We start from the raw sequence: 18,303 nt of genomic DNA, 5'->3' as shown, positions 1-18,303 counted from the left end.
ACTGTTTAAACAACTTGTACTTTCAAAAGGCACATCTTTCACACTGATGCCAGGACAGAAAGTAAAGGCTTCAGATCAGAGATAGAGTAATTGTACCTACTACAAGACATGCACTACAATTAGCACACAGTAAAGCCTTGTCCAGTAAATGAGAAGCATTTGCAAAATAAATCCTGTCTTAATGTCTCTTCTCTTTAATTTTAATTCTATTAACTTTAAAGCTGTTGAAACATTAAGCACTGATGCAAAACTCACAATCCCTGCATGTTCACAAAACTAATTATTTTTAAGTGCTGAGGAAAGTAGTTTGTCAAATATGTCGTATCCTTAAATCATACTGTTTGAAAGGAATCTTTTTGTCTGTCACAGAATTTGTTGTTGTTGTTGTTGGGTGCATGAATTAATTTGTGTGTGTACAGTATGTATATGTATTCCTATATATTTTATCATGTGTGTGTTTTCTGGGGGATGGAGGTCTGAGTGTCACTCTTTGACAGTGTAGCCTGGATCTAGCAGGGATTTAGTGGTTTTGATCCACAGTGTGAGTGACCGTCGGGCACACAGACAGGACAGAGGGTGTAACCGGCCTCAAACCCCCAACTAATCTACTCACAGCGTTATCTCCTGCTAAAGGAGCTTATAGAGCCGCTGTCTACCCCAGGGGGTACCCCAGATGTACAGTAAACTCCACAAACACACACACTGATGTCACTTGCTCTTGTAATTATAGGTCATATATAACATCTCTCTCTAACTTGATGTGTACAAAAAACTACCACAACTACAAAAAAAGGGAAAACAGCAAATGCATATTTGCAGGAAAAAATCTGATCTTATTTCCTGACAGGAACAACACACGGCAAGGGGCACCAAGCAGAAGTTCATCTTATCCCATGTAAATGTATTATTTCATTGAGATGTTGTAAAGTTATTCCAACTGTTACAATCCCTACGCCTTCCCAATCCACTCCTCTCCCTAGTGTTGGATATTCAATATATAGTGGAGTTGTAGGCAGATGATCCCTAACTAAATATTCTGTCCCACTTTGCATGCCGAGATGGTAGTAATGCAATAAGCCTGTGTACGTAAGCACAGGGCACACCATCTGAGTACTGATCCCAATTCTGACTGTCTAGTATGTTAACAGGGTGGCCAGCCCGGGCTAAAGGATCACAGACTCCGGTAATGGATTTGGATAAATCTACACAGGTATTTTTAAATTCAGTGACACTCTAAATAGTACTCACTGATATCTGAAAACCCTCAAACCTGGACTTTTCAGTGAGCAGAATAGTTCAACATTTTGGTAAATACATACTTTCACTTTCTTGTCAGGATTTAGATGAGTTGATACTACACATGTTGCTTATTTGTCTCCAATATGAAGCTCCCACCAGTAGTCAGTTAGCTCAGCTTAGCTTAGCTTAGCTTAGCGCAAAGACTAATTTTGGACCAAGCTAACTGGTTCCCCCTATCAGCACCTCTAATTAACATGTTATATCACTTCTGGTAATCTGTACAAAAAACAAAGTGTAAAAACAACAAGTTGTGGTTTAACTTGGCTTTATGTGCTGGACTATTTCTTGCCCAGGTGCAGTGACTTCCAGAGCCAGGCTAGCTGTTTCTCCTTGCTTCTAGTCCTGTGCTACGCTAAGCTAACCATCTCCTGGCTGTAGCTTAGTACTGAATGAACAAATGTGAGTGGTGTCACACCACAGTGGTGTAGTCTCATCAAACTCAGAAGTGAATAAGTGCTTTTCCCAAAGATGTTGAACTTTTTTTAACCTCTTTTTAAAAAATAGTTTTAAATCTCTGTGTTCATTTTTAGGAGTATAGTCATCTAATGAGTCCCCATTGGAAAGCATCTTTTTGTTCTTTGTACATTATCCACCCACTGATGCTGCAGTGTGAATGTAGGCATTCACTTAAACATATACAACTTGTTTTTAGATTGTGAGCAAGAGCTATTCTGACACTGAAAATGCCTTTCACACTCCCATTCATCCAATATTACTGATTATTTAATGTTAATATTGCATTATGGTTCGCATTTTTGAGCAAAACCATTCCAGTCTCAGATGAATTTTAAAGCACTTTGCCAAAAATCCTTCCTTGTTTTAAATGTCAAAACAATCTAAAAACAGGAATTATCCTGGCAAAAGAATAAGAACTACAACTTGGCAGTCTTACAATTTCATCATTATGAAATATGTATGACACGTCTGTTGTACACTCTAATTGGCATCCTCCTCCTCTTCCCTCATCCTCCTCCCCTGCAGTTTTCACGCAATGATTCAACCAACGGGCCAAAGTGATGATATGAGCCTCAATGACATATGTAAGCATGTGGAGATGAGAGCACGTGGGAGGCTTTTAGATCCAACATGAGCTGTTCATGGGTGTTTTCTGGCTGTTTTCGCTGAGTCCACACTCCCACCCTTCCGAGGTGAGAGCCAATGAGTGAGAGAGAGTGAGGAAGAGGGAGAGAGAGAGAGAGAAAGAGTGCAAGCCAGGCGGGGATGACTCTCTTACATAACGTCAGCTGCTGCTGCGTGACACGTTTGGTCACACTCCGAATCACTACTCCTCAGTCCACTACCAAGAGGTGTGTATGTGTGTTTGCATAGGCGTGTGTGTGTGAGAGTGAAAGACAGAGCGAGATGGTGCTGAGAGGGTGGTCTGCAGTGCTGCCCATGGGTGAGTGAGAGGATTGTTATTGATTGCGCAGCTGTCGCTTTTAATTATGTCTCTATCCAATCAATGCAAAAGGCGGCAGGAGCTAAAGTGACAGTTCTCCACTTTGATTACTCATGTCTCCTTTGTGGCTCAACTGTTCTTTTCTTTTACTGGGTGCCATGTTGCATCCATCTGCAGTCATTTTTAGTCAGATATTTTACCCAGCATGAACCTGTGGTTTCACTCATTTGGGGATGCACAATGGCACAAGTGAGCAAAACATTCAAATACTCCCAGAAATGTGTTTAGGATACAATAATTAATCCAATAATTGAAGATGTGCATTTATCAATATCAGGGCTCTGGAAGCAAATGTCATGTTCATAGATGATGTTAGATGACTGGCAGTTTGAGCACATCCAAGGCCTGGATGGGCAGTTGAGTCATCGGTACAAAAGATGAGCAACTGTGTTAGCAAATATCTGGTTCTTTAATTTAAAAAAGTCAAAGGTACAAGCCTGTGTACATAAAAGAAAAAAGTCTATTATGACTTGCAAGGACTGTGATAAGAAGCATCTGATCACCAAGCTAAACCAAGTCTATTTTTAAGTATCAGGTAGAAGCTAAAGATTATGCTTTGAGAACTTGAAAATACATTTGACTGCCTGAGTCAGTTCCCTTTTTCAGATTGTGGGTCAATTTTGGATGAATTCGGCAACTATGGTGCAGTGGTTTGTCCCCAACTTCTACAAAAAGTGTTTGATGTTTGCTATTGCTCCGATTCGGGCAGTCTTCTTCACATCAACTACACAGATGCTAAGGTTTATGGTTATTGTAGTATTTAGAGCCATCCGCCATTCTAAACTGACGATGGCCATTACACAAACATATGGCATCAGTAAATGCATACATATAGCATATAGCTTCAGATCTATGGGCTCCAGTATTTCTATTCTGAGAGCTATTCATGATATCATTGAAAGAAAATGTTCACTAATGCTCAGTTTTATTTCACATGTTCAAGGACTTTCCAGGAAAGGACTGTGTCATTTGGTGCCAATTAGGAAAAATAGGAAAATCCCTAAAAGAACTGCTCCATTTAAATCCAAAGAAATATTTATTCATCCTCATATTTGTTGAATTGTATGCTTACCTGTGGAAAATTTTTTGCATGTTTACATGACTTGCTGTGTACTGACTAGAGGACTTTCCAGGTTATTCTAGCAATTAATTGGAAATAATAGATTAGAAGTGTACCATTTGAAAATTGTCTCTATTTTTCCTTTAAATAGTGCCAATGCAATTTATCACATAAAATCAAGTGTTGCCAATTTTCAAAGGGTAAATTAAAGTAGAGAAAAAGCACTCAAGGACCACCAGCTTCTCCCACTTTGCAATTCTTTAGTTCAGTGCTTGTTTCTAATGTCATGCTGCTTGAATAATGATACCAAAACAGTTTTGTTGTCCATAACTACATCCACTGTCGTCTGCATTCACAGTGCAGATTAGATACCATTTGAAACATTAGTGTGTGTAATGGACAGCACATTGTCTGCTCCTGGCCCGCTGTGGTCTTCACCTCTCACTCTGTGAGCACAATGTACACCATATTTGTCGAAATCCATTTGAGCATGCATAAACAGTGTCAAGGTAATTTATAGAGAGTGTATTCTGGGCTTAATTTGTGTATGTAGCTACAGTGTCCTTTGAGTGGCAAAATGAAATTTACCCCTGCAAGCTAAAACAAATTTAACGAAAGAGGACTCACAATGGCAGCATGTTTGTAATTGTGACTTTCAATGTTTACCCTATTAAAATTGAACGCTGTGTTAAATCAAATGTTCTTGTGAATAATAAAGCTCGCGACTGATGAAGTGGGCACTGCTGAATTAAACAGGCAGTAATTAAGGTGGTGGTGGGCCTGAGCTAACAATGGAAACAGTACAATGCACTACAGTCCATCACGATTAATGGCATCGCTTGTTGATTAATTCCAGGTCAAAGAATAATATGCACTCACCAAAAAAATGTTCTTTCATTCTCTATCTCTCTTCATTTGTCTTTCACACACTCTCCTTGTAACTTCATCTTTCTGTTTCTTTCCATCTTTCCCAGTTGCTCTTTCTTTCTTTCTCTTCTCTGAGTGATTGAGGTGTGGAGGTAGTCTGAAAGACATAATTGGATCTTTGAATTCTTTATGGATACAACATTCCCCTCTGACTCGCTGCATTTCCACATTACCTCTGCATGATTCTAAAAGCTTTTATATCTGCGCTTTTTAATTTCCACAATGTTTAAATTGCATCACAGCTGTTGGCATCCCGAGCGGTTTCATTACTTTTTTCTGGCAATATACATTTGCGGTCCAATTTATCACTCAAGGTTATTTGCAATTAGCTGAAGCATGCCTCTGTGTACATGGAGAAAAGGCAAAAACACCCGTCCGTCAAGTATGGGACAATGATTTTTGGCGCAGTCTATCCCATTGTGTGTACTTTGATTTGTCTTGTCTCCTACAATGAAAAATGAGTATGTGTAATATAGATGTGACGGCATGGATTAGCTGCACTGAAAGACAGACAAACACTCCTGGTGAAATTGGGAGATAGTTTCAAATTCCTCTACTGCTGGGGGGGGGGGGGGCATGTGAGTTCTCTGAGGAGAGCCATAATTCCTGCCTCTCAGCCATTTTGTTGTTTGGGATCACACCAGGACAATCATGGCTTACTGACCCTCATCCGTTTCCATGGGGACAGAAATTTCTGCCATTACAGAGATTAGAGTCTTATCTGCTTTTGTTCTATTTTGGAATAGCTCATGCAGACTATCTGGAGGCCCACTGTTGCTACTCCAACAGCTATTATCAGAGATACAATATCTACCTCTGTTATCACTACCCTTACCACTAGTGTTAAAACAAGAATCCAGGGCTGCACTCTGTCCGCATTACTTTGTCTGAAAGTTTTCATTGCCAAAGTGGAGACTGGCATATTAATTAAAACTGCGCTTAGCAACAACTTTACAAATTGAAATTGAATATCTGGCATCATGCAACATGATGTAAGTAACTTGCAAACACCAAACTTCAGTTAGTCATCTAAGATGATTTTATAATAAATTATCTGAAAAAATCCAGCTTTCTCACGCCTCTTCTGTTTTTAGTGAGATTCTGCATTTCAATTTAGCACTTTCCATGGTGGAGAAGTGACCAGAATTAGATTTTGGCGATTTGTGTGAATTTAAATCAACACTACAAATCTCTTACCAACCCAATTTTCCACATCAGTATGTTTGGTGAATGCATTCCCCCAGTGTAGCCCAGTGCATGTGTTCTTTTCATTTAAAAGTCCAGTGTGTAACATTTGGTGGCATCTAGCAGAACAGACTTGGCAGAAATGGAATATAATATTCATAAGTATGTTTTAATTAGTGTATAATCCCATTAAAATGAGAATTGTTGAGATTTCATTACCTTAGAATGAGCCCTTTATATCCGCGTAGGGAGTGGGTCCACTTCCACAGAGCCTGCCTTGTTGTTGTTAAGATTGTTTTTCACAACTGAAGACATGCTCATCAGAAGCAATCAATCAGTCGATTGATTAGTCAAACAGTGCTCCCGTGTGTAATCCATAGTGCTTACTAATCAACAGTGGCATGGTGAGAAAGAATAAAGCAATAAGATCCTGGATTCAAACTTGAACCGGGCTTTTTTCCAAATGTTTGTTTGCTTTCTTCGGACATTGTAAGGACTTTGGATGGACTTACTGTATGTGTGAATGTGTTTGTCTGTTAATGTGCATTAGCCCTGTAATAGACTGGTGACCTGTTCAGGATGACACTGCTCTCACCTCAAGATTGCATCCAAGAAGGTTAAAAAAAAAACCCTGTCAGTGTTCTCAATTTGTGTCAATTCATGTTGGTGGAGAGTCGGTCATCTCAGCTCAGTCAAGGACCTCACTGTGCATGAGCGATGAGCCCTTTTCTGCATATTTGCTCTGTGAGCAACTTAATTAGAAAGAAAGTGGCTCCATCTTGATGTCCACTTCTCTTAAAACATTCATGATCTTGCCTCCTTTGGTAGGATTTACAGACACTAATCCCAACTATGCCCCCAACTTCTAAGTTAACATGAACATTATCTAAGGCTCAAAATTAGGGTGCAAAAAGTGATTCAGATTGATAAAGACAGTTGTTTTCACATAGAAATCCTGCTGAATGCTGCTTGAAGATACTGCAACAAAAACGTCAATCAGATTTTATTTGTGTCACTACAGTAAAAGCCAACAAGCCCTCGAAATTAAACAATAATTTATGTCGTTGGTCCATGCTGTGTAGAACAACACATATAAGATATCTATCAGCAAGACGAAATCACTGTCAAAAATAAAACATTTTATGATCTAACAACTTGGTTTGCTTTAGGCACAAAAAACAATTCGGTTAGTGCTTGGGAAAGACGGGTTTGGGTTAAAAATACTACTTTGTTAAGGTTAGGGGACTTTTATCATCATGGTTACAATAATAACAACTTGATTACTGTTAGGGAGTGTGCATGGTCATGGCTAAAAGAAACCAACACTGAATGTTGGTAGGAAACAGGAAACATCTGTTTTTCATGTTAAAATCCAACATTTTTTTTCACGCAGCAACACACCCCGCAACCTCCTCTGTCTGCAGATATTGTTGTTCTATAATCTCACACAGTTTCCTCCTTTACTCCCAGCAAACAAGAATCGAAAGTCCGGCAGCTGGAGGTGTTTGTCACTTGAACATAACTCATGTCGTTTTTGGATATTTGCTGTAATGAATAATGCTCTTGTTTTTCATGGTAGGACAGTTTTGTAAAAGCGTTTGTAGCCTGTTGTTGGCTTTCACTTCCTCATCAGTAAGTGTGGGTTTGCGGTACTGAAAATATCTCATCACTGTACTCTATTCTGTGGCCATGGCAGCCTAAACACATGTTTTAGTCACAGAAAAGGGCATGTTGATCAAACCTTTGTCACAGCTAATAATCAACACTTATGGAAATGTGGCATATGGGTAGAAAGTGCGCCCATTGTAATTACGAATTCTATGAATAACCTTGGAGAGTGAGTTCATAGTTGCTCATATGCGCTGCCCTCATTTTCATACCCCACTCCTCAATAAAGTGCCTCCTAATGACCTCCTCTTCACTCTCGCTCCTCTCTCCTTCCCTTGCTTTGTAGACCGAGCTCTCACAATCCCCCAGGGGACCCGAGAGAGAGTCTGCGTGCTCCGTGTGATGATCAGCGAGTCTTAGAGAGATCCTGACAGCCAATCATCTGTCTTCTAGTGCCGTCCTGCTTGGCTTCACATTTCAGGAGGGTGCCATTTCTTATATTCCTGCCTGGAGAGCTGTTTCATGTTTGGAATGGACTGGTGGTTTTTCTTTGCCCTGACACACTGCGGAAAGTGACTCTGATAGATCTGCGCTGTGTTTATTAGGGGGGGAAATCTGCAGAGCTTTGTTTCCAGCCATCTATGGATGCTCAAGTGTAAAAAAAAAAAAAAAAAAAAAAAAAAATTCACCCCGCTTCCAAAATCAGCCTAGATTAGTTACAGAAGAAGCATTTCCTTGTACTTTTCTCCCCTCTCCTTCACTAGCCGCAGTGTAAAGAGGAAAGTTTCCCATTAAAAATGTTCCCAGACCCGGCTCTGTTAGTGTGGAGAAAATACATTAGGGGAGTTAATGTGATTTTGGCTGAGCAGATTAGAAATGTCTTTCATGGTCACATTCCAATATTAGTCCAGAGCTAAGCCTCAATATGTGTTTCTTTTGTGCTTAACCTCATAATGTCAAGAGACCCATAGTCACTTCTGGCATGGATATTCACTTGCGCTGCCAGCAAAGTTAGCTGCTCCATTCCTCTAAAGCCGTGTGGAAAAGGAGGGGTTAGGGGAATAACATGTGGCAAGGAGGAACATGGGTGTAAAAATGGACATTTGATAGATGTTTTTAGCAACGACGGCTTGGAATGGCACATTGAAATGCTCCCCTACCCCACTCTTACTCACTCCAGTTCGTACTCGAGCACATGTTGCAAACTCCCCGATGAGTGACGTGGCACAGTCAGACGGGCAACGTGTGCACACACACAAGCAGACAGTCGATGGCCTCGCTGATGATCTGTCCTAACAGACTGAGTCTTGGTCATCAGCCGGAACCAAATCCTCAGAGTAAACATGAGTGGTGACTGATCCACATTCAGTTTAAATGACCTCCATGCCGCTGCTGCATCTCACCGAGGGAATTCAAACGCCTCAATCACACTGCACTCTCTCCTAACTCAATCCAAGAGGGATTAAGCAACCAAATCAATTAGAAGCTGCGGCTAAGAAGCAAAACTCTCCTACTAGCCCCCCCCCCCCACTTACTCTCTCTCTCTCCATGTGCAGCCAAAAACAAAAGGTGCTTAAGTACATTATATATAGTAGGAGTGGTCACTGGCTTGTAATTATAATTAATAACAGTTGGGTAATTGGAACCACTTTCCTGCTATATATTAAACTTCTACAGCACATATGACTCAGAACCCAAAGGTCTATTTAATTCTATTAAAAGAAACACATTCAACTACTACTTAGACAGTATGGGCTAGACTCAATAGAGGCTGTTCAAATCTCTTTTTGTGTCTAATCCGTGACTTTTCTACCCTCTCTCTTCCTCCCTGTTCTCCCTTCTCTTTCTCGACTAAATCTTTGTCTGTATGCAGAGCCTGTTCTTGCCTCTCTTTACACTTTTCTCCCTCCTGTTTTCCCCCCGCGTTCACCGCATCTCTCTAGCCCTGGGAAGAATACAGAAGTTCTGAGGGAAACAAGTGTGCTCCGGCGGCAGGATGAGAGGACCGGTGCTGTTGTTGAGTGAATCCTCGGTTTCCCTTTCTGTCTCTCTCTCGCTCTCTGTCTGTCTCCCTCTCTCTCTCTCTCTCTCTCTCTCTCTCTCTCTCTCTCTCTCTCAGTCTGTCTCCTCCTAGTCCAAGAGAATCAAAGGAGATCAGCTTTCTTAGAGCCCTGTCTTAGAGGGGTTTGACTACAGAGGAAGGAGAGCAAGGAAGTGGGGGAGGATATTCATCTGATAGAAGTAACTCAGAGGGCAGCATCAGACAACATCAGATGAATGTAATGAAAACGTATTCAGCGTTTTTGTCTTTTGTTTTCAACAGTTTAATTGTATTTTTATGTTAGATACCCAATCTTGGGGAGGTTATTTTGTGTTATTGTCTATTGTATATGTATGTGTGTTCTTCCTTCATGTCTGTCTGCCAAAATGTCTGATCAATTCTTAGCAATAAAAATAAAATAAAACAGCCAAATCATGTGTTGGGCCAGAATTACCCTAAACATACATTTTTCCCCATTATTCCAATTTAAGTAACTTCAAGATTGGAAAAAAACCCATCTTACTCCACACTGTTACAGTATAACATATATATTCTGTAACAGGTTCTTCCAACCCTTCATTGAGGCTATCTTCACAGCAAGTGTCTCTTCAAACCCAAAGGCTCCGTGATTTTTCCATCAAATGGAAAATATTCTAGATGTCTCCTGCATCATTTTATACACATTTCCCCCCAAAATTCGGCCTGACATATCTGGTATCTTTGAAACTTTGGGATCACCACTAGAATTTAAAATGAAGTTCTGTGAGTTTGAACAATGTTTGACTGCAGCTTGAGTTTGTACTGACTCACCAACTGGTGGAATAGTGGACTTAAAAGTTGTTATCCTCAAGATTTCCGTCCTGGTTACTTGTAGTAATGGCATTTGCCAATTAATATTACATTAATATTGAATTACATGCATGCATGGTTTCCTGTCAATCCCTTGTGCATTGAATCCGGTGTAGGAATGGTGAACTCCGCCACAAACAATGAAAACTTCAACATTATCATACAGTGAATGGCAATTATAGAAAAAATGCTGGCCAAAATAGTATCAAAAACAGCTTTTAAGTTAATCAAAAAATCTTAAGGATTATAACTTTAAGAGGTTAAAGGTAATTCTTAAGTCCATTGACCTTATTAATTCATCTTGGTGATCATATACACACCATGCTGGGTAAACATGTGTTCATTGTACCGCAACATACAACAGAATGGAGTTTTGATGATGGAAGTGCAGGCATACTCAGTAATTAGGTAATCACTTAATTAGCAATTAAATAAGTAGGGAGATAAAAGGTGTGGATTCAGTCCAATATGATGAGAAAGAATTAGAAATGATTTAATCTACTGTTTAACCAAAGGATGCATCTCAAACGCAAAATGTGCATCTGTTAATGGCCCCATATTTTGATTCAAATATGTAAAAATGATTACTCTTTGATTGTTCCATCTTGGTGTGATCTCTCACACACATTGGCTCATACTGACTATCTGTTGTTGGTCCGTCTGTTTGTGCCCTCGCCCTGCAGCCCTTCTGTATTTGTTTGTATGTTTATTCCTCTCTTTGTCACTATTTCTGTGTCCATCTGTCCGTCCATCTGTCTGCATGAGTAATCAATAGTCTCTTCATTAGACAAATGGAAGGAGATGGGAGGAAGCTTCATCAGGAAGCCAATCAGATAGCATAAGTGGGAGGGAAGGACTTTTCAGATCCAAATCAGCTGCTATGAATCACAAGGGCAGAGCTGATTCATAGGGCACAGCTTGATTTAGGGCTGGATAGGCGTGATTCAACAACAAACTGGTTGCACGACACTGCACCTCAGTCCTATACTGAAACGTGCTTGTGCTTTTGACATTTACTAATGACTACAAACTTTGGTGTTATTTACATATATGCATTTTTTTTGCACACGTGGCCACGCTTGCGCACATGTGCTCACTGACAATCACATCACTATATATCGGTGTAACTGCATAGATGGGAAATTGAAAGGTTGTAGTGACAAATGGAATTCACAGAGTCTTGTCTGTGTTGAGAAATGTTTGGGTTGTAACAATAATTCTTGGAGTAAGTAGGTTTTAAACCTCCATGATTCCAAAAACCATTAAAATGAGATTATGTAACTTTTGAAAGAAATAACCCATCATCCTCTTACTGTAGATATAAAACACTGAATTCAGAAGAAATAAAACACATCCTTGCACAATTTAATACACTTGTCATGGTCACATCTGCTCCATCTCCCCCTCAGCTTCAGACTCTCTCACTTCCTAGGGATGTGCCCGAAGACAAATATGTTAGTCGGCAAAGCACAAATAGTGTGTTTTTTTTTACAAATATTTGTTTCATACAAATATTTTTATAATTATTTGTTTTTGAGAAGAAAAAAAAACATGTCAGTCACATCCACCTGCTACATGACGCACATTTCCTAATTTGGACCTCACTCCCAGAGTTGGGGGTGTCCCCCAGAAATAAAGCTGAGCTACTGACACACGCGAAGTGCTCTCAGGGGACTCTTCATAACAAAGTTAGGTTGTAAAAGATAAGCATTAAATGAAAAGTGCAAAGCAATAATCGTCTTTGAAGTTCTTCCCTACACGTTACACAATGTGCTGTCTCTGTGTTATGGGTGTATAAATAGGTAAAGGTCTCTCTGCAATGAGGTGATGAGTAAAGTTTTAGCTCAGTAGTCAGCACAGTCGCCCAGACACCAGGTCTTGAACTGGAGTCTGGGAGACTCCAGTTCAAGACCTGGTGTGGGGACCTCCTTCATAAGGTAGTTTATTCGTCAATACATATTGTAACACTTTAATTTTGCTTAAATTAAAAGCGTAATAAAAACAAAAACAGGATTTTTAAGCTTTCCATTTTTATGCGAATACAAATACAAACACAAATAATTTTGCAGCCTCAACAAATACAAATACAGATATAAATACAAATACTGGGCCCGCTGCATATCCCTATTCCACTAGGCCCTTTATTATGGAACTTTCAAGACCCTGCCATTCCCCTTCTGTCCACCAGAGTCCCTCAGACTTTCCTGCCCTTTGCCAGTGTTTGGATCATGACCTCCCTGCACACCTGTCCTTCATTCCCTCATTAAATTCCAGAGAACATTTACCTTCCACTCTCCCACTCTCCTTTGCCACATGTGGCCCAGCCATTCCTGCCCATAGTTTGTACCTGTGTTTAGAATCTGTTTGTTCAATATGAAGCTGGAGCCAGGAAATAGTTATCTTAGCTTATCATACACACTAAAAACAGGTGAAAATGGCTCTTTCCAAAGGGAAAAAAACAACCTACAAGCACCTCCAAAGAGCACCCTGTCATCCTGCTTTTACACTTTGTTTAATCTCTGCAAAAACCAAACAGGAAGTGAACTTAAGAGGAAGACTGGAAGCAGCCGGAAACAGCTAGCCTCTGTCCAAAGGTACCTCCTTATAAAATTACAACCTGTTTTTGGTTTTTGTACAGATTAAATCAATGAGATGCAACTTGTTAATAAGTAAACTTTAGAGGAGCTGCTAGGCAGATTTTTTTTTTTTGCTTAGCTTCCTGCTTCCAGTCTGTATGCTGGGCTAAGCTTATTGCCTGTGGGCTCTAGCTTCAGGCTTAGCATGCTTACATGAGAACAGTATTGATCTTCTTATGTAAGTATTAGCAAGAAACCTGAGTGTATTTCCCAAATATATCATGTCAAACTGTATATTCAAGACAGACTTGAACAATTTGAACCTATCCTGTAAATTGCCAAACACATGAACACACTTTCTTGCAGGACATGGGATGAATTACACTTTTCTTGCTCCTTTCTTTCTTCATGTCCTCTTCATTTAAATGCTGTGAAGTCAGCAATTGTTACAGAGGAAGAAGAAAGATCACAGCACATAAAATACCAAAGGAGGTGAACCCAAGCCCTCGTTGGGGAATTTATACATGACTATGAAAAATGGCTGCCTCGCAGACTACATCACTTGTTCCCACTGCAGTCTTGGCTTACTGAAGCGCTTCATCCTGAACTGTTCCATTTTCAAAGTCACCGCCTGGTTCCATATTCATAACCATTCCTGTATGAATGTCCAATTCCATTTCAGCCCACAGACAAATCACCTGCTTAGACCCAGAATGCTAACCCTGTTCTGTGTGCATTGATTGATCTGTCTTCTATCTCCCCACAGCAGCTTTATTTCAAATCTGAAAGCAAACATTAGCGGCCCGAACATTACCCTTCTCCCTTATATTCTATCTCTTTATCTCTCTCTACATTACATCTCTCTCTCCCTCTCTTGCTATCGCATCCAGGAATCATCCGTCAACGCAATGAGGGAATAATAGGAGCTCCCTCTCACTAGGTCGAAGTGACTGCTGTACCTTCCATTACGACTGAGACATGAGTGATTGCCTTGGAGATGGAAGGTAGGGAATATGAATGAACTGATCTCGGTGAGACAGAGAGAGGGTGGTTCTGGTCTTACTGGTGGCTACACCTTAATTTAAGACTAGGAGTGGTAGGATTTCTCCCTCTCTGATGCACTACACCTCCGCTAAAGCTGAGAGTCATTCCGGGGCTTTGATATAAGACGGCGTCCCCTCTTCTCTAATACACACTGGCTTTATTTTCCAAAGGGGGGCAACTTCAATGAAATGTGCCTTTTTCTCTCTTTTTTTTTCTTTCTCTTGAATGGCATCAAAGCTCTTTTCCAAGGGCCCCTTGAAAAACAAATTGAAAGCATATGGCAGTGGTGCGTGCATGGTGAAAAATAAAGAAATGTCCACATGATTTATGTTCCATATGATTTCCAGTACAATTGCTGGGAGAACAAAAGAAAAAATGGCTCGCACTCCAGCATTATATTGTACGTTGCTTTGATAAGCAGGCGTTCTCTCTGCAAATGAAAGAAATGTGTCATCTTTTTCGAAATTTTGAGGCTTTCATCACTTTGTTTGTCACTCTGTGCCTGCTTTTGTTTCACCCACTCTGCCTCTGAAGTAGTTTGGAGGGGCAGAGGGCTTCATTGTATTTTTCTGTCTGTTTTTCTCTTTCCTTTTCTCTCTTTGTCATTCTCCTTATTCAAAATCTGGCGCCTGGCCTTTGTCTCTGTTCCCACATGCAAAAGTTTGAGTAACCAAGACATACCATTTTTCTCTCTGCAAGTCTGTTTTCAAGAAGGCAGATGAGTGAAAGTCATATCTTGGTGTGCTTAAACCTTCTCTGGGGCTTGAACCTCTGCCCAGCATTGACATATATCATACAGTATATACAGAATAGTCGTTTAGGTGGCTCAGTACATTTTGTCGACAATGACATAAATAGGGAGTTAGTAAATATGAGAAATCTTTCTCTCATAAAACTTTTATGGTTTTGGCAAGATATATTTTCATTACTCATACATTATTAAAACCATTAAATTCGTATCTAGGGTCTTTCAAGGTGATGTAAAGGCTAATATAAAAAATAATGTTTGATATCAAGTGTAAAAGCTTTTCATCTTCCCATGAATACAATGCACGTAAAGGACCTGAGCAGTATCTTTTTGTATGCATGTATTTGAGACTGTAGATGGCAGATCTGCAATGCATCTGGCTCACATGAATTATTTGTGTGAAGCAACTGTATGCCAAACTGTAAGTATCTGCGAGTATGCGTTTGTCTGCTTGTGTGATCTCACTTCACGCAACCATCTGTCCAGAGTCTGAAACACTTAGGTATCACACAGTCGGCCCTGCCAGGTGTCAGGGTGTCTGGGCGACCAGGTGGCTAGAGTGTCTTGCCAAGACCCTTACCAGTCTGGCTCTGTGGCGTCAGATGCTACGCTAAAAGCAATATTTCACTTTGATATTGAGGTTTTTATTTTCTGTTGCATTCACCTTGACATGACTAAACGAACAGTTGGCCTTTGGGATGAGCAAGACAGGCACGTTTGTTCAAGTGCAGCCCTTTCTCTCAAATTAATATGCTCAAATGTGCAAACTGCATACATAAAATCCTACTATATCATAATAATATCATGTTTGTAATGGAGGCTGTGCACCATTAGTTATTGTCATCTTATAAGGGAATAAATACTGCAACTAAAGCCTTGCATTTCAACAATGAGATTTATTTCTGACTTTATTTTATCTTGTTGTTCTGCAAAAAACTTCTTTTTTGGAAGTTTGTTTTTGTGGCATACCAGGGATATTACTGTGGAGGCTCAGGAAACACGTAACAGGTTTGTGGAAAGGAGTCAAGATAGCGAATATCATTGCACAAGCTAAGATCATTGCAGTATATGGTCTATGCTGTAACCCACTGAGTCACCGGGAGACCCTGATCCATCTTACATTTTATCAATTCTACTGAACTCTGTGGTGAAGATGATGAAATATCAGTGGTCCATACTGTAGGTCTGACTCAAGTGTCATAGGCTGAACACAATGATTTCCTGTCAGCTTGCAAGCAGGAGTGAACTCTTAAGTTAAGGATCAGTTCCACTTTTGTACCAAAGCGAATACTGTTTCCATGATACTTTGAGTTTCAAAGGCTTATAGCGTGACAGTATATATATATGTATGTGAAGCTTACTCCAAGGTATATCTGATTCATTTTTCATTTTACTCTATGTATAGTTTATTAGATGAAACACGGCACAAAAAGTTCTGGTGGGATTTGGTTTGAGGTTAATGGGGTTGTATGTGCTTTCACACATGGGGATGTTAGATGATAGACTCACACAACGGATGTGACAGAGGGAAGGAACACACTGAGAGAAACCCAAAGAGACCACTAATTGGACTGTGGGATGACACTTGCAATTCAGTTTAGTGTACACTGGGATCATCGTGCTACAAATATTAAGCTACTAAAAGACATACTTAAAATAAACAGGTCGCAGTGAAGTGCTTTTGAATAAAAGCATTCACCAAAGAGTACATATTCTGTGTTATATGTTCTTCAAATGGCATATTTTAAACATGTGCTCTTGAGAGTGATAGATCTAATCTTAGAGAAGCAGTTTTTCATGGCGAGGACGGTGATTGATGTGGTATTACAGCACTGGCACCTCTCTGGCGATTGTCTATTCAAGCTCCGAGGTATGTGGTTAAAAAAACATGCAGGTACCCTGCAGTGCAGTGAGTGTGCTCTCTGTCTCTTTGTCCCTCTCTCTCTTTCTCTCTCTCTCTCTCTTTTCCCCTTCAGATGTATGTAGGTGTTTGGACTACAGTCCCTGTGTCAAGATAAGCAAGGCTGACAGGTTCTTCTCCTCATTATTCAAATAGATTCTCACTGGTATGAGAGGGAACGATAGAAGAAGTACCTTCATGTGGCGTACTCTATAAGTTGCTGCATATACGGTATACAGTCTTATATACTATGTATGGACAGCCCCCCTACCCTGGGCATTGATGGTTACATTACACTGACATTTACAATGAAATATCACCCTCTTATCATCTGCATACCATCGCATTTTTCCCTATAAGCTGGACCTATTGATCTAAATATCACATCCATCCTGCTTAGCACCAAAGCTGCGGAACTCGCACGCAACAGCTCCCAAACAACGGGAGATAAATGAATGTTCATTAAGGAGGTTAGCTGGGCCTGTTTGAGGGCCCAACCTGGCCAAATTAGATTCTAATAGATGTCCTTGATAGTGTAATCACTTTGACCCGCTAACAGCCTCTTCCATGACCGACCGGCAGCTGGGATTTGAGGTAAAATAAGTACGATTAGGATCAATCACTATCATTGTGTGTGTGTGTGTGTGAGAGAGAGAAAGAGAGAGTGTGTGTGTGTATGTGAGGAAACATGTGACCTTCAGCGTGGAGGTTGTAAACCATGATACAGCATTATTAGTACCCTCATGGATTATTGATAACACCATAACAGGTGGCACCCACTGGCAGTGGGCTTGTTGATATGTATTGTTCTGGCTTACAGTGGAGGAAATGATACACTGATCTACACACATTAATCTGATAATTCACACCTTTAGGGAGGACTGTTGGCGTACAAGAATTTTGGATATAAACAGTAGGTGGATGTCAGCAGTGGTGGAAGAAGTATTCAAATCCTTTACCTAAGTGAAAGTACTATTACAAAAATGTGAACACGACAAGTAAATACCACCAAATTTTCCTTCAGCTAATACACAGAAGCAAATTTAACTTTAAATATCAAAAATAAAAGTACTAGTTGTGCATAGACACAGCTGTTTTAACTGAATATATTATCATATATGACATTTTTATATCATTAATACTGAAGCATCAAAGTATAAGACTCAGTATACTAGTGTACCTGGGTGAGGTGGAGCTAGTTTTTACTTTATATACTGTTAAGTATTTTACTCAAGTGGTTCCCTTCCTGGAGTTTGTCATAAGATACATCTGAGGGATTTTGAGATGATTAATCAGGTAGGAAAGAATGAGAATCAAAATTGTTCCACATAAACTTGAATTCATCTTCTTTTATCTTTGCTTTTTGGGAAATATTGGATAATTGCATATCTTTTGGCCTCGGGCAGTTATTTAAATAAAACCATCTGAGAAGTTTAAAGAGAAACTGCTAACAGCTCATATAGACATCTGAAATGTGATAAAGGGCCCAACTAGACACTGAGTTTTCTTAAAACTTTTTTTTTTGTAAGGAGATGCAACAGTGCACTGTATTTTATGTAGGTATTTTTTATGTTAAATCTTTAAAAAAAAAATAAAAAAAATAGCAA

The 18,303-nt window shown here is 39.9% G+C and overlaps 1 protein-coding gene across 1 annotated transcript in view; it reads left to right on the top strand.

The window, feature by feature from the left end:
* The window catches only part of LOC121882010 (neurexin-3b-like), a 392,732-nt gene that overhangs the window by 75,746 nt on the left and 298,683 nt on the right, over positions 1-18,303 (top strand). Inside the window, exons 4-6 of the mRNA XM_042389887.1 lie at positions 7,885-9,817; positions 13,895-14,008; positions 16,773-16,827. The gene's annotated coding sequence lies outside the window, so the exon portion shown is untranslated. The remainder of the gene's footprint in view (positions 1-7,884; positions 9,818-13,894; positions 14,009-16,772; positions 16,828-18,303) is intronic.

The sequence above is a fragment of the Thunnus maccoyii genome, chromosome 17 (assembly GCF_910596095.1).
Source record: "Thunnus maccoyii chromosome 17, fThuMac1.1, whole genome shotgun sequence".
NCBI lineage: Eukaryota > Metazoa > Chordata > Actinopteri > Scombriformes > Scombridae > Thunnus > Thunnus maccoyii.
Note: the sequence above shows the minus strand (reverse complement) of the source record. Positions and strands in the feature narration are given on the sequence as shown.